The sequence below is a fragment of the Rattus norvegicus genome, chromosome X (genome assembly GCF_036323735.1).
Source record: "Rattus norvegicus strain BN/NHsdMcwi chromosome X, GRCr8, whole genome shotgun sequence".
NCBI lineage: Eukaryota > Metazoa > Chordata > Mammalia > Rodentia > Muridae > Rattus > Rattus norvegicus.
Genome location: NC_086039.1, coordinates 5,979,458 through 6,000,521, shown reverse-complemented (window position 1 = coordinate 6,000,521; position 21,064 = coordinate 5,979,458). Strand labels below are relative to the sequence as shown.

At 38.7% G+C, this 21,064-nt stretch overlaps 1 long non-coding RNA gene across 7 annotated transcripts in view; it reads right to left on the bottom strand.

Moving 5' to 3' along the window:
* The window catches only part of LOC120099382 (uncharacterized), an 81,711-nt gene that overhangs the window by 23,700 nt on the left and 36,947 nt on the right, over positions 1 to 21,064 (bottom strand). Inside the window, exon 1 of one of the 7 annotated variants that reach the window (XR_010061261.1) lies at positions 266 to 20,243. The exons of the other annotated variants lie outside the window; for them this stretch is intronic. This is a non-coding gene — a long non-coding RNA (uncharacterized LOC120099382). Of the gene's footprint in view, positions 1 to 265; positions 20,244 to 21,064 lie in introns of those variants that run through there. 7 annotated transcript variants of the gene reach the window in all.

The following is a 21,064-nucleotide window of genomic DNA, read 5'->3' as shown; positions in this document are numbered from 1 at the left end:
ACATTTCTTTTTAAAACAATTGTAAAAATTAAGCAAATTTAACCATACTTGGGATAAATCTTTATGCTAACTACAAATCATGCCCCCTTCCATTTTCATTTGTCCATATCAAGAATACTCTTGTTAAGTAAACAACCCACTTCATGAAGTAGCTGCCAATTTATTTTAACACCCCCAATTTTTCTTAAATACCGCTTATGCCTCAGAAAAAAATTCAATCACAAACACCCTTACAATTTCTTCATTCTTTGAAAATAGTACTTACAAATATTCTTTGTTTGGATCTGTCCATTTCTTCTCCCCCTCCCCCGTCATCTATACTCAAAACACGGGCTCAACCTCTTCTTTCCAAACCAGATGCCCAATTTTGCTCAGGCAAAGCTGCAACAGCTCTTTTTCCAAGGCAAGCCCAGAGCACTGTGCTGCTTGCCATTCCGAATTTATGGAAGGAAGCATATGTCAAACAAACCAGGTGATGACTCACACTGCCTCCCCCGGCCACATTTTCCCCAGAATGGGAGGGTAGTGTAAGTACAGCCCATTTGGATGTGACTCAGTTTTATTAGACTGGAGGTTGTACTTGATCTGACAAGCTCCCATTTTTTTTTCTTTTCTAGCTCATACATTTAAGGATCAGAAAGCATGTTTTAATGGGTTTCAAAACATTCAATCAGGTAAACAAGAAAGCTCTGAGATTATATTTTAAGTGTCAGCTAAGCTCTGGCCCTTTCTAATATGTAATGTTTCAGAACCATATGCTGTAAATTTTACAACTAAGGCCACTAAACAATCAAGTTCACACAACAGTGGGGAAAAGGTTTTCTACATACAGGTCTGCCTCATGTCTTTACCATGGGAAGAACCCAGTTTTAAATCTCTTTTTGGGGCCCATGTGGCAGGTTCTTCAGGAAGTGGTCAGGGACATGAGAGCCGAGCCGTGTAACAGGCTTTCACTTTTGCATGTACTGCAATTTGCACTCTAACCTGAGTCATTCACATAGAATCACCAATTCTACAATGGCCCCACCCCAACATCTGAATAGTCTTTTGATGTCAACTTGTTTAATAGCTGAAGACAAAAAACCTTAAAAATCACCAAATAATCTCTGGGGAAATCCCAATCAAGTAAACTGCTTCTAAGTCTCCTCTTCAGTATGATGTTTAACTACCATGATGAGAGTGGCATTACATGCATGGAATTAGTTACTCTTAGGTATTTGGGAGATAGGAAGAAATGGAATAATAAGTGCAAACCTCTCCCCAACACACATACAATCTGAATGGCTCAGGCAAGCACTCAAACTACAGTTATCTCTTTTCAGCATACTTCCTTTAACCTTGAGCAAAGTCAGCAACTGCTTTGACAGAGGCTTTTACTGTTGATTAAACCTTGATGGATAACTAGTTATGTTACAATGTAGGACATACCTTCTATTTTTAAAACACAAGGCAAATAGCGAATTCTCCAACTCACAGATGAAGACACAGAAAAGATACACACATGGAAATATTATTTAAAAAGCTAATACGGAAGTTGATCATTGACTTTATAAATATATTAAAAAATTCTCTGTAAGTTTTTTTTACTGGAATAAACATCACTCCAAATTTTCATAAAGAATCAGATTTCAGAAATGAAATTTAAAAACTACTTGGAAGTACATCTCCAAATTATACTGTCTTTATATTTTAAGTACATACACATATTTCTCAACTAGTTATTAAAACCTGTTCATATTTCAACAGGGATATTAATCTAGCCACTGACATTTTCTGAGTAAAGCTTTATTGGCTTAAAGACAGTTACCTTTCCATGGTACACAGCGAACATCAAGTCTATAATTACTTAACTTCCAATGGAAATTAACACACAGCGTGAAAGCAGACATTAATAAAAATCAAAGAACCAAAACTCTGGCCTCTGAAGAAACCTATAACATCTGTTGAAAGTCTGTAGAATGGCTAGTGTTTCAATCCCGGTTCCTCCAGCCCTTCAGCTTTGCACCTGAACTGAAAAGGGTTGACACGGTGTTTGAGTCACACACAGCAGTTGTACTATCACTTAAAAATAATATTTAAAACTACTGTATTAGTGATGACAAACATCTGACCAAGCCATCATTTCTGTAGAGCATTTCAGAATCTGTTGGGGCTTTTTTCCATTACATTTTCTGGAGTATCCTTAAAGTCAGTGCAGAAGGGAGCTATGACCAGATGGAACCAGTCAGAAAAGACATTCAGAAATTCCCATAGCAGCCCAAACATGATGAGAAAAAGCCCGCCTTCCCGAACACAAAGGAACATGCAAGGTTGTGTAGGGTTGTGGCAAGAGGATAAGGAGTTAGTTCAAGGCCATCCTAGGTGAAATCCTGCCTCAAAATTAAAACAAAACAAAATAAAACAACAACAATAACAAAATAGAACTTTCATTCTAGTTGGCCCAGATACGACAAGACATCAGAACTGTCACCAGCCAGGAAAAGATAAATGAGTCAAAAAATTGGAGGAACATTATAGTCCTTTTCAGGGTAGAGCACTGTCCTGGGCACAGTGCAGAGCACCTCCAAACAGCCTCTAATCAAAGGGCAAAAGAGTACAGACTCAGAGTAGACCCATGATCTACTCTTCTGCTTTGTTTTGTTTTGTTTTCCTCCACAAGGCCACCACATAAAAGCCCATGACATTTACCCTAAGGGAAGCCCAGGTAGTTAGGTGAAGAACCTCAGTATATGTTCTCTGTTAGATTGTCTTTCATTAAGATATACATAAATAGGAGGAGAAGCCCTTGGAACTGCCAAGGCTTGGGTGCCCCAGTGTAGGGGAGTGTTAGGGTTGGAAGGTGGGAGAAAGTGGGTGGGTAGATGATGAAAGACCTTCATAGAAGCTGGGAGAGGGTGTGGGATAGCAGGTTTCTGGAGTGGAAAGTGGGAAAGGGATAACATTTAAAATGAAAATTTTAAAAATACAATAAAAAAACTAAAAAGAAAAAGATTAAAAAAAGAAGAAATTCTACTTCTGAGTACGCCAAGCTCTGGTTCCATCTGAAAGCTCTATGAAGCAGTTCAACCATCCCATAAAGCCTCCAGGAGCAAAAGCTAATAGTTTTCAGTCAACATGTAACAGAGTTGATGGATAATTAAAAAAAGACAGCAGGCAGACATCACTGAAGTACAAGTATACTTTAAAAATATGCAGATCCTAGGCTCTCCTGAAGGGCAAAGAGCGAGCAACCAATCCAACCTGTCTATAACGTAATGGGGGCTAAGACAACAAAATGGAGGTATGGTGGTGATGTGGGAAAGCTCCAGGACTCACTGCTTTTGGTGGGACCTTGGGTCAGAGGTACATATCTGCTTCAACTCTGAACTAAAATGTTGTTTTTGGAGAAACAGCAGAGAGTTCTCTTTCTGCCAGAAACCCAAAATACCAAACAATGTGACTCTTTCATTTCTAGAAATCCCAAACTATAAGTCAAGGTGAACACAAAGAGCCCAGGATCCAATACTGGCCCTGGGATGGTATTGCCTATAGGAACATGGGGGGAGTCACTTTCTTTCTGTTTTTCATCACCTGGAGAATTGGCATAAAGAATAAAATGCCGGGACCAAAAAAAAAAAAAAATCTCTCCTTAAGTAATGCTTACCACATTACCAAGCCTGAGTAGCTACCCCCAATAGTTCTCTTCCAAGGGAGGCAAGAATAGCCTCAAGCTTCCATGTCATACTGTCCATTTAAGCAAATTAAGTGACTTCATCGATTATATTTTGTAACAATCAAAAATCTTTAGAGAATGTCAAGTATGACAATGCATGTCCATAGTTCCCTGCCTTGGGAAGCAGAAGCAAGAGGAATACACACTCGCTCTGAGCCACAGAGTGCGATCCTGGCTACAAAACATAAAAAGTCCATTTCTTATTTAGCAAAGTATAAAAAAATTTTATATAAACTATACATCAAATTAATGTGCTCTGAAAGTACTTTGCACCTGAACTGAAAAGGGTTGACACGGTGTTTGAGTCACACACAGCAGTTATACTATCACTTAAAAATAACATTTAAAACTACTTTATTAGTGATGACAAGCATCTGATGATGCTATACTTCTGAAAGTATAGCAAAGTACTTTCAGAGCACATTAATTTGATGTATAGTTTACATAAAATTTCCAGGATCAGAATTCGGTATGTGCCTCCATGGCTGGGCTACATGAAATGCCTTGACAAACATGTACACAAACTACATGAAAATTTATGTAGGACACTGGGAGCATGTCTTTATGAGGACCGGACTGTGCTCTAAGCTTTTCATGTAATAGAAGGAGACGCCTGTCTTTTTGCAGTGATTTCACACAGAAGCTGAATACTTCACTTAGAATTTTTTTTTTATTACTTGTCTCCTGTCCCCACCCATTTTAAAGAACTAACTGACTCAGTTCTTTGATGACAACAACATGGTGGGTGGGAGTGAATACAGGAGTGGGCAGGGTGGGAGAAGAAGAGGGGGACAAGGAGGAAGAGGAAGAGAAGAAAAAGAGAAGGGAAAGAGAAAGGGGCCAAAATCTGAATCATGCCATGTGAATAATCTTAGGGTTTTTTCTTCTTCCTAAGGATATAAATCAAATTAAGCTTGTTTTGCTGTGGGCGAAGGAAAGAGAATACATTAATATCATGAATCAGAGCAATTATCAACTATGTAACACTCATTAAAAATTAACTACAATCACTGCTTTCTCACAAGCTGTCCAAAAAATGAAGAACACTTGTTAATCAACATAATCCTTGACAAAAACCCCTCAAGTTTCAATTTGATTATAACCTTCTTCTCTAAAAACAATATAATTATTTTTGCACATATATTTCAGAAGCAAGATTTACTTCAGAGCCCACTGTGAGACAGGTTTTTTTTTTTTTTTTTTTGCTTTTGAAGTTTAGTGACAAACACACAAGGGTAATACTAGGTAGAAACCAGGAAAAATTACAGAATTGTAAGATTGATTACTTAGAAAATAACTTTAACCTATCAAAAGCATCCCACTGGAAATGGTGACTACACTAGTGGGACAAAGGTAAAAGTGAGCATCTCCATCCTAATAGTTTGCAGTAAGAAGAAAGTTACCTCATGAACCTTAAACTCAAATACATGACTTCTCAGGACTCATGGACTGGTGTATTTATTAGGAGTAATTGGAAAAAGGTAGACCTAAATCAAATACAAATTAAGCTACTAGAAATATACACAGGAGTATTATGTAGAGGAGGATTATCACTCTGAAGGCACACCTCCAATTCCAGAACCTGGACACAATGACAGGTGAATTGCTAAGTTGAAGGCCAGCCCATATATGCACAGTAAGATTCTTTGTTAAATGAAAAGTGGGTATCTTGAAGAAAAAGTTTTTAACCAACCAAATTAGTATCTTCTTGTCTGAGGCAAATATAACTAAGGAGTTAAAGGGGCATATCCTCTCCTTGGCAATGTTGAATCTGAAACCCAGGTACTCAGGCGTGCTAGCCAAGTGCTCTACCACTTAGCTATGCTTGCTGCTTTTGCTAAACAAAATAATGGAGCTAACAAGACAGTGTTTTGTACAAATACAGTTCCTTACAGAATGATCCACAGAGATCAAAGAGGACAGTGCTTTTATCACATTGTTGGGTTTTTGAAAGTTCATTTCTATTTATAGGATAGTACTTTTGTACTAGTATCCTTAATGGAGTCTCTAATAAATTATTTCAAGATAACTTTGAATATGCCAAGGCTTTTAAGTTTCTTGGGTTCTTTGTATTCCTCGATTTAGAAATTTTAGTTAGTAACAATGAGATCTTTGTGGATAACAATTTGTACACTCAAGTTTACCAATCTGCAAATGGGTCTGAATAACAGAAACAAATCTTAGCCAAGATATACTGTCTATCAGTATTGGGTTTATATAAAATGAGCCACATCTCTTCTTAGCAATGTACCTATCTACACCCTTAGCCTTCAAGTTCTCTGCCAAGCTTATATGACTTATTTTTTCAGTCAGCTTTCTCCAATCTCATAATCTTAAACTTCCTACATAACAGAAACAATACCCTCAAGTCCAATTTTGCCACAACCTATTCTTCTGTACCTGCTGTAAATGGATAAAAGAAATTTCCAATTCATATTCTAATGTTTCTCCCCCCACCTCCCCACTTTCTCTCTCAAATAATAAAATAGTTCTATACCTGAGTAGATGGATTTGGAGAGTACTCGTTTGCAAGCACAAGGATCTAATATCAGTCATTAGAGTCCATGTAAAAAAGGTTGCACAAATCTATAATCCCAGTGCTGGGTAAGCCAGAACAACTGCCTCCCGAGGGTACACTGGCCAGCCTGGGCTAGCCTATTTTAGTGAGCTTCAGGCTAGTGACAGACCCTATATCAAAAAAAAAAAAAAGATGGATGCTGCTCGAGATGACAAGTTCTACCCCTGGCCTCCACACATGCATGTGCACCTATGCACACATAAACACACACATGCAGATCTTCTAAATATTGATTCAAGGGGAAAACGGTGAAAAGAAAAAAATTAAGACAGATCTCATCGATCTCCAGAGTAAAACACTCTAAACAGAAGAGGCACCGAACAGTCTGCTTAGGTACTTTCTGTTCTCTACTACACTAAACATTTGGAGTGGAAGCCAGGATGGGTATAGGGGTTGCCAAGCATTTGTTAAGTGCTGGAAATCACGAGTCTCACAAGCACCATGGATTAAGTGGAAGTGAATTCCAGACTGTTTGTAATTGATCATTAAGTATGCAATAAGAGATGAAAAATATAGTAATAAAGACATGTCCTAGAGAACATGAATCTGGTTAAGGGCAGTAGATGTGTGGGTGGTAGAGTGGTGATCTTTGTTGGGAGTTGACAAAATAAAGGAGTCAGTGAAGCACAAAGCAAAAAAATGGTGAGTAGGTAGGTCAGCATTCCAATGCCTCTCACAAAACAAATCACATCTACTCTTGAAATCTGGCTTTGATAGGTAGAGAACAGTGTAATGCCAGAAAACACAAATGAAACAGAGTAGGGAATTAAACAAAATAAGAGAAAGGGAGTTCCATAGACAAGGGGTGAAAGCAATTAATGGTCCTATTGAGTAGTGACATCTCTACATGGTACACATGCATAAAGGTTCAATGGGTTGCAGTCACATATTGGTGGCAATCAGCAGTTTTCTAATTGGATGTATGCTCACTCAACAGAAGGGAAATTATTCCTGGTACTAGGGATTTTGGTCCTATCCCTTGAAGCTGACTGAATTTATTTTGACCTTCTGCCAAGCCACTTCCTCCAGTATGATTCCTCACTACATTCTAAATCTTATCTTTATACCCACAAATAAGTGTAGCTACCACCCCTCATCAAAGAAGCCTTTCTTTATAGAAAATGGAGACCATCACAGAAAACCACAATTGGACACAATACAGAGATGAACAGACCATGGAAAGCTTACACCTAGTGGATATGAATACATCACACCTCTTGCATCTACAGCTCAGGGAACATAGAGGACAAGGAGGAAGAAAGATTCTAAGAGCCAAAATACCAGGAAGCTTGCTGTGAAAAGCTTGTCTAGAAATTGGCAGAACAATGGCATTATCAATGGACATGTTAACATGAAGGTGGGTGTTCCATCCCTAGACAAAGAAGTACAGGTAACCAATGAATGTTGGGATGAGAATCAGCCTCACCCAGGGATGAGGCCCCTCATTGGTTTTCCAGTCCAGAGCCCTGCAGTCATATACACACCATCAACAAAAACTGACTTGGTGGATGTTATTTACAAATATTTGTGCATACCACAAACATATATGTAACAATAACAAAAGAAAAAGAGGCAATCAACAAGAATGAAAAGGCTGTATAATATTCAGTGTTGAGCAGATAACAACTGATGTCCCATCCAATTTTAGAAATGGTAAGATCTCAGGGAGTGTCCAAGAGAAATCCCCCTAGACTCTGAGAAATATACATACATGTTGTGTTTTCCTCTCCAATTGGGTGAATCCACATTCCTTATCATCTATTTCTGACCACATTGTCCAGTACACACATTCAGTCATTCAAAAATCTTACCAAATACTCCGTAACTCTTAGGTACTGTGCTGGGTGTAGGGAATATAGTCTAGAGTTTCCAGACTATAGGGGAAAGAAATAGAAACAAAGAAATGCAAAGTAGACTAGCTAGTGATAAAGTACTCAAGCAGAATATGGGAGGTATAGGGAGAGGCAGACTAAGTAATCATGGGAGCAGATTCCATAAATATCTGGGCAGTGAATGAAGAAGGCATGGCAGAGAGAAAAGAACGGGAAGTGGAAATATATCTTCTCAGGGATTAGATCAGTAAAATGTCTAGTGTCACATATCAGGATGAAGAGGTAGAAAGAAGAAAGAAATGAGTCTGGTTACACTGAACAGGCACAGGGAAGCAGGTTACAAAGGGCTTCCTGGAATAGACTAATTCTTAGCTCTAAGATACAAAACCATAGAAAGTTTTGAGTCATGAAAGTGAGTTATTCAAGGATTTTTGGAGGGTGTTTTATAGCAGCCTTCTTTTGGTTACTATGGCAAACTATCTGATATAACTTACATAAAGGTTTTCATTTGGCTCAAGTCTTCAGGTTTTAGGCCACAACTGGTTTGTTCCACTACTTTAGGTCTGCGCTGAGAGTGAGGGCTGTTAGAGAAGTAAACGTAATATGGAGGACTGAGGCCTTTGAATATGAAGAGGTCAGATCAATAATAGGGAGCTCAACAAAGGTGTGCTGGCTAGTTTTAATGTCAACTTGACACAAGCTAAGGATACAGGCTAAGTTGAGGAAATTGAACATGTCTCCATGAATGACCTCAATGGCTACAATAAGCAGGAAAAGCGCCATGGAATATCTCCCAGAGAGTTGGCAAGTACCAGAAAGTATCTACCCATAGCCATACAACAAAAACTGACTAGAGTTCTTGGGAAGTGAGGACATAATATCTTACCATCTTACCTTGAAGACTATATAGAACATAACTGCATATGAAATTACGATTGATTGATTGCAAGAATTCTACATTCCTGTTGCCTGAGAACAGCAGCATCAAAATACTTAGGGTGTTATCAAGGAGAGACACACAAAAAGCTGGGTTACCTGAATTAGTTTATCACAGATAAGGACAGGCAAATGGGTTTCAGAACACAGATTGCCCAGGTCAAATGGCAGCCCTACCCAACTCAACTGGTTACAGGATATATTACCTTGGAATTAGCAAGAATTAGCATAAGAACCTTTCAGGAAAACCACAAAAACAGAGCAGTAGAATGTTACCCAACGTTAGGACATCAAATGTATGATAAAATTTGAGAGCAAAAAAATCTTAAGTTGCAAAACTAACTTTTAGAGTGTTTCAACATGCCAACAGAGCTGTAGTGAAGACTGAATACATACAATTCACATTTTAGAAGAGAATAACTGGAAATAGATTGTACCCTTGCCTCAGGTACCCTTTGTCCATGTCACCTCTGAGGTTCTCTTCTGGAACTACAGAGGAAAAATGGCATAAAACACTGTCTACTAAACTGCTGAAGAGACTGTATCCTGAAGGGAAATGGTCCTCTGAGTGGCTCTCCACTGTGAAAAGAGACAGATCTAAGCAAGATCAGCAAGATTAGGTTTAGCAAGTAAAAGAAGGCCACCAACTCTCAATTTTACACCTTATCATGTGATTTGGAGCCCCTGTATAAATACAGGATTTTTTTCTTGTTTCTCAACTTTCTTTTCTTTGGTTCACTGCTATGCATTTGTGGATTTTGAGGTGCATGTCTACAGCATTGCTGGGGATAGTATATTTAAGCAAGTGTCTGACAACTGAACTACATCTTCATCCCTATAAGCTAAGAATTCTAAGAGGAGTGTAGTCTTTACACAAAAACTCATCAACACATCATCCCTCCCTGTCTTCCCCATCTCAGGTGACTAAGAACTCCCAGTGATAACCCAGTCATGCCTGTTCCCACCTGTTCTACCCAAGATGGAAAGAAACTGGTGTTAAATACTAAATAGAATAAGATGGCATGAACCGGTTTCCATTTTCAAAACTCTAGTACTGAACAAAGAACAGATGTGCCCAAACAGACGGAAATGATGTCTCAGTATATGAAACTATGTACTTGTATCACCTATACATGATGTGTTCTGAAGACCACAGAAGTACATGTTCTTGACAAAGATAATTTTCATTGTAATTAACCTTACAATGCGCAGTTCCATGGCTAGGATCTGGGACAGGAGAAACATAAATGATAGAGACCTTGCCCTTTAGAATTCATGATTCATAAAGACTTAGTACAAAAGTGAGGAAAGATCAGACCTGGTATGTAGCTCTGGTCCGGTATGTAAAATGGTATAATACATGCAAATCTCTAGGCTCTATCCCTAACACCACAGCAAACAAATCAGGAGGAGACTGTACATCATCTAAAGAAGCATATGGAAATCAAAGGAACAGAAAGAGCACCTTCAGCTTCTCCATGCTTTCTTCAAGTGATCTGGGGGATGGAAAGTGAGGTGGGTGGGTGGGTAGCCCAACACTGTAACCTGGACTAAGGCAAACTTCCTGCCAGAAGCTAGAAGAGCCCTGCTGGCAGCTCTATTCTTTGCTGCCTGCCCCAGCCTCAAATTCCCACAGTACTCAGCCTTCAGAATACTCAAGTATGTGTGCTGAATAAGGTGAACAACACTTGATTGAGCTGCAAGGACTGCCAAGACACAAGGGTGAGCTAGGTGTAATACTGCAGGAGGGCCTGAAAAGAATAAAAGAACATGACTGGCAGAGATAGAAGACTCAAGGACTTGTACCAATTTCTTTGTTTTTGCTGTTGCCTTCTCCCTCATATCCCCTTCTAAAGACAGATCATCTCTGTAACCTAGGCTATGTTTGAACACTATTCTCCCACTTCAACCTCCCCCACATGCTGGATTTACAGGTGTGAAGTACCCCACCAGCCAAAATGACTTTTAGTCTTTGTGCTTATGTTTCTATCCCTAAAGAAAATGAAAGAACTGCAAGTGTGGCCAATGAGCCACACAATGGTGACCTATAAAGAGCTCCATAAACAGCATATCTCAGGCATTATCTACAAGTAGGGAGTGAGTCCTGTATCCCTTCTCAAGCCAGTATCCTGACCCAGATCTCACCTAAGATACCTCATCCCACAGAAAGTTCTCTGTGAGAAGAAACTTGTGAAACAGGGAGATTTCAAGCAAGAACCCCGTCCTAAAGTCCAAAGTCATTAATACCAACAAGAGATGGAAGTAAGCCAGGGCTGATAATGGGACAAGGACTCTCTTTACCAGAAAAGGCAATTCTCCACATCCCCATCTTCTTAATTTAAACATGTATGGACACAGGTCCAAGAAGCCCCATATCCCAGGTTAGGGATGGAGGGGATTATTTGTTGTTTTGTTTTGTTTTGTTTTGTTTTGTTTTGTTTTGTTTTATCACAGGGTCTCTCAATGCAGTCCTGGATGTCCTCAAATTCACTATATATATATAGGCTGGCCTGGAACTCCCAAAGATCCACCTGACTCTGCCTCCTGAATGCTGAGACTAAATGCACATGCCATCACACCAAGTCCAACTTCCCAGATTTTCAATCAAGAAGCACACCATAGCATTTCTAAGTATATAGAGTTAAATAACATATAGAGTTCCTTCACTGCTCATACCTTCTTGCCCATGATCTAACATATGTATGAGCTAGAAATAAAACATAAAATCAGTAAACAAACCAGATATCACATTAAGGAGCAAATTATATGTCAATGCCTTTCATTTTTCCTCCAGCAAGATAACTGGAAGTATATATCTGTAACAGAGTTCTGCCTAGCATATACAAGGACTAGGATTGAACAGGGGCACCGTGTGCTACAATCAAACAAACAAGCAATAACCATCACCAATAAAAGCAACTCCGTTCTGTCAGCAGGGAATATTTATACAGTTTTAAGTCAAGGTGATGAAGTATGGCATGTGTCTCTAGACTTACAGTAGTGCTAAGATGTGGGCTGGGGTGCCTCCTGAATTACTGGGGGCATTTATTAGTATATATGTTGCATGCATGTATACATGTGGGTGAAGGCCAGAGTTTGAGGTCAAGGATCTTCCTAGACACTTCTTTCTGTATTATTTCTGAAATAGGGTATCTCACTGAACTTGGAACACATCAATTCAGCTAAACTGGCTGGCCAGCAAGCTCCAGGGATTCACCTGTATCTGTCTCTCTAGCACCAAGGTTCCAGCTGTGTGCTAATGTGCCCAGCTTTTGCATGGGTGCTGCAGATCCAGCCTCTGGTTCACATGCTTATGTCACAAGTACTTTACCAACTGAGCCAGCTTTCCAGACCAAATTTCAAGGTTACTGAGTTGGACTGAGTGAAACTTCTATCAAATGGAGGATCCTACAGGTGGGAAGGAAACAAATCTTTGAAGGTATTAAGAGACTGACTTCTTGGAATTGGAGAGATGAATCTGTGATTAGGAGCTCTTCGTTGGACTTTTGGAGAACAAAGGTTTGATTCCCAGCAGAACAAAACTACAAACATAGGAGCTATGTGATCTGATGCCCTCTACAGGCTTTTGCAAGAAGCAGGCACACACGTGGTTCATAGACAAACATAAATCCAAATATTCATACACATAAAATTAAAATCTTAAAAGCATTAAAGACAGTGACTACAACCATTAAGTAAGAACCTTAACTGGAGCTTCTCAACAAAGACCAGCGTCCTTGAAATGAGCAGATTCTAGGAAAGCTAAGACCAAATAGTCTTTTTTTTTATTTAAAATCCACAGAACTATGGAGTTTATACTACAGAAGGACAATGACCAATGTAAATTAAACTTTAGAGGACAGGAAAAGAATAGGGCTGAAAGAGATAAACGGAATAGGCTACATAAGACAAGCTCGGGTTGGGGATTTAGCTCAGTGGTAGAGCGCTTGCCTAGCAAGCGCAAGGCCCTGGGTTCGGCCCCCAGCTCCGAAAAAAAAAAAAAAAAAAAAAAAAAGACAAGCTCATGCAGTGAAGGATTTCCAGCAGCAAGGTCAAGATGAATCCTAATTCCCTCACTATAGCTAACAGATTTCCATGAATGATCCTCTTCATTTATACTCCCTTCATTTTCCATGCTTGCCACAGATAATGAATCAGTTCTACATGCTACAAGCTATTGCAGGTATACTTCAAATTATGGTCAGATCTTTTCATCCTTCCTTTCAAAGATCAATAGATTATCTACAATGTCTTTTTCTCCTATCTCTGAGACAACATCTCTTTATAGCTCAACTAGGCTTTGACCTCATAGAGATCCACCTGTGTCTGCCTCCCAAGTTCCGGAATTAAATACATTGGCCAATACCACCTGGATGCTGCTGCTTCTTTTAAAAACAGTTTATAGTAGAAAACTTCAAATTACATAAAAAAGTTAAAAGAATAGTATATAAGGTATACCTGTACCTAAATAAATTTCATTTTTTGTATAATAATAACAACTATAACAATCTCGCCTCAGATGGTTAAAAATACATCAGTAGGCAAATAAATATGGAAGCTCATATGTAAACCTTTCTCAAGGCAACAAATAGATTTTGTTTATTGTTTGTTTTGTTTTGCTATTGTTTTTCAGACAGAGTTTCTAGGTCCAGGCTATCCTAGAACTCACTATGTAGCTCAGGCTGGCCTTAAATTCATAGAACTCCTCTTGCTTCACCCCATAGCTGTTTGAGTTATAGGCTATAGTCATCACACCCAGTAAGAGATTTTTATTTTTTAATTGCATTCATTTACTGTGCACTATATGTGGGGACATATGTTATGGCATGAGTGGAGGTCAGTGGACAATGTGTGGGAATTGGTTCTGACCTTCTATCATGTGTGTCTGAGGATCAAAACAGGTTGTGAGGCATACACCAACTCACCAACCTGAAATAATTTTAAGATAATTTTCTGGAGTGTTCGGTTTTTTCTCATGGTTAAAGTTAAATTATTATCAGATGAAAGTTAAACTAATTCAATTAACTGCATCATTAATCTCTGGGTCCATATTCCATATTTTTCTTTAAAGATATGAAAGTTTATTTTTAAATAAAAAGTGATTCTTTTCTATTTTCCCATACTTCTTTATTGTTCATATGTTTAGTAGAGTCATGTTGTCATCTTCTTTAACTATAATTTGAAAAGAGCACGGATCATTTTTCAGATATCAAAGCAGATGCCATAATTTAAAAAGGAGTTACCATTTCTTCTTCCAAGGACTAGAATAACATGCATTCCTTGTATAAAGCCAGCAGCCTTCAGCTCCAATTAAGCCTCATCCTTCATTTACTTCGCATCACTGCTCTTAAAGTTCCTAACTCCCTGTTTACTAACCATGTCTCACTCAGCACAGCGACAGTACCTCTTCTTACCCAAGAAGGATGACATGTATCCGGCATGCTGCAGAAAGTAGTTCTTCTGGTGCTCAAAATCCCTACATTGTCCAGTGGCTGCAGGAAGTCCATGTTCATTCTCTTGTCTTGTCCACTTTAAATCATTTTTAGATGACTTTGCTCAACATGAATATGGCATAAACAGTTTGGATCATTAAGAAACAACTTCATGTTGTATAAAAACATAATTACTTTCTTTAAATATTTTGGGGCTCCTGAGTTGCTAATCTGCAGCATTGCAGGTGTACTCTCCTGTGCTGGAAGGTACTTCAGGTATGCCAGACAAACAACCATTAGTCCATGTGAGTCTCTTCCCTACTGTGCCATTCATCACAAACTTTACCTTTGATTTCTAAGTTTCTCCTCTCCTACAAACTCTGCTCCCACCTCTTCACTGAGGTTTTAAACTGTGGTAAGTATTCTGAAATGTCTAATAATGACAAGATCATACCAGAATTCTTGGTTAGGTTCTTTTACAGCTTTGGCCTCTTAGGATACTATAGAAGAGAAAGGGTTGTGGGAGGTGGATGAACATACTGGGCCTCTAAACTGCTATCATCTTGGAACCCAAGGTACAATCTAAACACATAAAACAGATCTTTGTGGAGCTGGAGAGGTGCCTTAGCGGTCAAAGGCACTTGGTTCTATTCTGGAGGACCCACTTTTGATCCCCAACACCCACACCAGGTACTATATAATCACCTATAGTACCAGTTACAGGAGATCCAACACTCTCTGCTGTTCTCTATGGGTACCTACACACATAAAGTCACATGGGCACACACGTACAAAAATAAAAATGAAAAAATAAATCTTTTTAAAAGAGATCTTAACAATTGGCTTATATTAATATTATGTGATGCTCACAAAGCACTCTTCTTACAGTATGATACATTTTTCTTTGTCATCCCACTTGTTTTTATGCTTACCCACAATCTCCTTAATGCTAATTAATGCTAATCCAATGTAGTGCTCCTCAGTACTTTATGTTACTTAAGGCTCAGAGACAATTTAATAGTGGCCTTTATATATCTATATAGTGCATTCAGACCTGGTCACCAAACTCATTATCACCTCCATGACAAAGAGCTCTAGGCAAAATAGAAGACACCTATGTGTTGGGGGGGGAGCTTGAGAAAAATAGAATAAACCTATCCTAAACATGAAAATGTTTTTAAAGGTAGCTTACACCTAAAGCTTTAATGGTAGTGAACTTCAGTGTCTATTCTTTATGATGTCTCTTCCAGGAACCTGATTTCTAATGCAAGCTCATTAATTTCAAAAAATGGCATTATATCCAAACTAAAGACCATATTTCTTAGGAGAAGTTATGGCAACAAAGTTTGGAGCAAAGACTGAAGGAATGACCATTCAGAGCCTGCCACACCTAGGGATCCAGCCCTTATATAAACAACCACCAAAGATAGACAATATTGAGAAAGCAAAGAAGTGCAGGCCGACAGGAGCCGGATGTAGACCTCTCCTGAGAGACACAGCCAGAATACAGCAAATACATAGGCGAATGCCAGCAGCAAACCACTGAACTGAGAACGGGTCCCCCGTTGAAGGAATCAGAGAAAGGACTGGAAGAGCTTGAAGGGGCTCGAGACCCCATATGAACAACAATGCCAACCAACCAGAGCTTCCAGGGACTAAACCACTATCCAAAGACTATACATGAACTGACCCTGGGCTCCAACTGCGTATGTGGCAGAGAATAGCCATGTTGGGGCACCAAGGGAAGGGGAAGCCCTTGGTCCTGCCAAGGTTGGACCCCCCAGTGTAGGAGAATGTCAGAGCCGGGAGGCAGAAAGGGGGGTGGTTGGGGAGGGGAAACACACTTATAGAAGAAGGGGGAGGGAATGGGATAGGGGGCTTATGGATGAGAAACCAGGAAAGGGAATAATATTTGAAATGTAAAAAAACAAAACAAAACAGACAAAAAAAAAAAAAACCCAAACAACAACAACAACAAAAAGACCGTGCTTCTACCTTCTATAATTTCTCATCATAGAAAGGATTCTTAAGTTTTAGGAAGAAACTGAACTAAGTAAATACTTCAAGTGCTTTTTCCACTTCAATGAACCCTCCCAGGCAATCATAAAGACACAGGACCTTAACAAGGATGTCTAATAATAGCAGCTCATATACCCCCCTCCAGTACTTACAACCTCCCACCCAAGTTTCTATGGTGATTTTCACTTCTTTCCCTCATTCCTCCTAGCATATTGTATAATTTATTGGGGATACATAAAATACTGAACATTTAATGCTTTTCATAATAAATTTTTCTCTTAGAACTGAAAATTTAGGCCAGAGACCTCTATAAGATCCTAAATGGATAAAGAATGGTTATGAATCCTAGGATGCTTTTCTAAGACTCTTTACATTTTACACTCAGGAAACACTAGAAATTGCTCAAGTGAAGATCAAGTTTCAGCATGCCATGGAGTTGGAAAATCACCAGTGAGATATTAATTACAGCTTAAATCTGACATATACTCCCCTATGTTCCCTGGGTACAATATATTTCCGTGATTAAAAATACATTCCGTTTCCTCAAAGTGCAAATTCAATCTATCAAACTACATGATAAGACCATAAAGCTGCTGAAATTCTGTAACCTAACCTGCTAAAGGATTGTGAACAGCCCTTCTCCAAGGAAAAGTTGAAAGAAATCTAATGTATCCTTTACAGCCATCCACATCTGAAAATTACAAAAGGTTTTAAAATCATTCCCAATAAAACTGCTAAATGTGAACAGGACCACAAATTCACAATCTAAATTTACATCTCTATATGTGTTAAAAATGACACCAAAATAAAAAATTTCTCTTGTACTTCTACGAACACCAGAGTATTTAAGAGGTCTGCAAGATCCCTGTAAGCAGATATTGGCATAAACTCCTGCATACTGTAGGTTATAGCTTTAAAAGGTGTCATAGGAAAGGCGTATGAAATGCTGTGGTCTCCACCCACTGCCACTTAAGACTTACTGCCCACGCACTGCACAGCCCCTGCCAGTATCCTGCATCCACCCTTTCTTTCAAGCCTACTACATTAGGCCATGGAAACTTAGGATATGTGGCCAGAGGCCCCTGCTTTGAATCCAGCTGGCCTGCCACGTGGCATGGCCATGACCTTAGTCACACTTCCCCTGACATCCTGTGAGTGGGCTCAAGTTGGAACCAGACCTTCCCACTGTATAGCCTGCCCTGATCCTGGAAATGCAAACCCCTGCTCCCTAAATCATTCCATTCTCCCTTCTACAGCAGGGCTTCCTGTTCCCCACCCCTCAGGAACAACAGGTCTTTGAGTATCCTCACCACTCTGGGAACACCTTATATCATTTATTTCATCAGTCCCTATCTTACTTGAGATTATCAGAGAAGCTTGTTCCCAGAGCCTCACTAACCACTACAGTCACAATAACTATTTTATAGGCATTATAAGCATATTTAACACTCTAAATTCCAGATGTGAGCTTATGAAACACGCACAACAAAACTCTTCTCATGAAAGAGGTACCTGTTCATTCAGCAGAGAATGAACTTACTATATTAGTCACAGAAGCATTATCTCCACAGTCCTTTTTCTAAACTGGAATGAAAAGATTTCCCAAATTCTTGAGTTTGTCTGGGCCTGATTGTGCATGCCTATAAACCCAGCTACTTGGAAGACTGAGTCACAAAGACCCTAAGTTCAAAGGCTGCCTAGACCACAGAGTAGGATCTTATCTCAAAACAAAAAGTAAAAAATAAGAGTAGGCATATAGTTCAGTGGTTCAATCCTCAGTGAGGATAAAAGAAAGTGACAAGGAAAATCTCTGTAATCTCTATCTCTCTCTCTCTCTCTCTCTCTCTCTCTCTCTCTCTCTCTCTCTCTTTCTCTGTGTGTGTGTATGTGTGTGTGTGTTTGCTTAGGTTGGAGCAAAAAGCTTTTCTGCATATTAGGCAAAATCTCTACCACTGAGGTATACTCTCAGTCCCTTTGCCTTAATAGTAAGAAAAAGTAAAATATTAATAAATTTCTCCATTCCAATGTAGTTACTGAGGTTTTGTTTATGAGCCAATAGAACTAGGACTGCTCAGTGACAAAAGTACACACATCTTCCTCCAAAATTTTGAAAGTAGAATGTAGGAATTATTTTTCAAGCAAGGATGCAAAGCTTTGAAAAGCTACAGTCAAGGAGCAGTGTATGCCCACACCATTTAACCTCATCATCATCAAATTCACAATCCAACACAAATGGAGTCTTTACATTCTGTCTCCTATCTTAACCAGGGTTTACAATTATAAAACCTTATGTCATTATAAAGTTGCGTGAGGACTTTACAGTCAATTGTAGCAGACAGCCTACAAAAGACAACCAGAACTTGAAATACCAACAAACTGGCAGTATCCATTATGCCCAAACTGGAGTCAACACACAGTTACCAGACACCAGTTGCTGGCAGAGGAGAAGCAGGAGATGGCCATAGCTCTGACACTTGGAGACATGTGTGTGTGTGTGTGTGTGTGTGTGTGTGTGTGTGTGTGTGTGTGCACATGTGTGTTTGTAAGCCTCCATGTCCCTCCTTCTCCCTGCTATCTGAAGCTACCATGCCCAAAATATCCCAGTGGTGTATATGACAGCCAGCAGCAAGAGAAACTTGCAAAGCTAAAACCAAAGCTCCCTCTGGGTTTATCAGAACTGTGGTTCTGAGAAGGTGGGACTGAATCCCATTATGGCTTGCTGTCCAGTCATTTGGCTGCAGAAACTTAGGCATTGCTGTGCACTTCATGACAGATGACATTAACTGAAGTCCAAGTTTCCTGGCCAAATGACCAGTAACAAAAGTCCCATAGAACTAGAAGGATCTAAAAAAAAATCACAGAAAGGAGGAGCTTAGGAAACAAATATACCCACTAATTGCTTATAAACACCCAGGCTTACATCTCAGGCTTGAATACATAGATCTCATCAGAAATAACCTACAAAGAATTGGCAGTGAAAGTGCTGAGACTCCAGATTGACCATCTGGAGTAGATACACTAAAGGCACTGGCAATGGATGATACCACAACCACAGCTTACTAAAGGTAAAATAGTAATTGCTCACTGGGCCTAACCCTGTCAACTGCAGGATAAAAGGAAAACACAATTATCCAAAGATTTAAATAAAATCCAGTCTCAAAATATCTCAGATATAATCAATATTACTCAACATGAAAGGATAACACATGCCAACACAAAAATGGCTAATCAGAAAAGTAAGGAAGATATAAAGAACTGTTGGAAATCTGAGAACTTAACAACCAAACAAACAAAACTTGGAGATAGAGCCAAATGTTAGCTCATTTGAACAGTGAAGAGATAAAAGATCTGAAACAAAGCAAAATAGAACCTCAGATGTCAAGAAAATAGTAACAGAAGGTCTGCCATGTTGCATGGGAGAATGGTGGGGAGAAATGATACTGTTGAGGGAGAAAAAGTTGACAACATATTGGCTGAAGATATATATTTCACAGGCTATGGAAACACATAATTTCAAAAAGTAGAACTCAACTTTACAAAGAGTAATCTCAAAAGCTGAATGAAATTCATTAGAATAATCCCAAAGAAAATGAAGTTGAAAAGTAGATAAGATAACTGATAGTTTTCTGTTGTACAACTTTATCTGAACAAGTCAATATTCTACTCAGTAATATACAGAAATAAAAAACTACCAATTAATCAAACCTTAATACTTAAAAAATATTCTAAATAAATACAGAATATGCATTCTTTAAAAGGAAAACAAAATCTTTATCTAGATGGACTATGTTCTGAAGATGACTTTAAAAATCCATAAGAATTAAACTAATACAAAGTATACCTTGTGTTCAAGATGAACTTAAATTAGAAATCAATAGCAGAAAAACAAAAGGAAAATGTCCTTGGACATTTTTGAAAGTTAAACATGCTTCTAACCTATGGATCAAAAACCCCACTGTCTTGATGGAACAAAATAAAAATACAACACATCAAACTGTGATGCATCTAAAATTGTACATATGGGGAAATTTACAGCATTAAATCTTTTAATTTGAAAAACACATACTCACATGTGCACACACACACACACACACACACACACACACACACACACACCCCACAACCTATTAATACCAAGAAGAAAGAGAGAATAGCATTACAGATCTCTAGATATTAGAAATGGGATAATACAAACAACTCTACATATTTCATGAAGACTGCTTGATGATTTGTTTTTTATGTTCATGAAAGGTTTTGGTCTTTTGAGTGTTATTTTTAAACTACCAGGATCAGGTTACTGGAATCCTTATAAAATAAGTCAGAATATTTTCTCTCTCTTTTTAGAAGAGACTAAAATAGGTGTTCTTGCTTCCTTAAATGTTTTCACTAGATAATCCCAACATCAAGATAGGAAAATTCAATTTTTGAGAGATTTTAAACCATGAATCCACTTAGGGCTACAACTATTCATGTTAACTATTTGCAATGATTAATTTTGATTACTAAATTGGCTGAACTGAGAAACATCTATGAGATTAAACCAAAGGACAGCTCT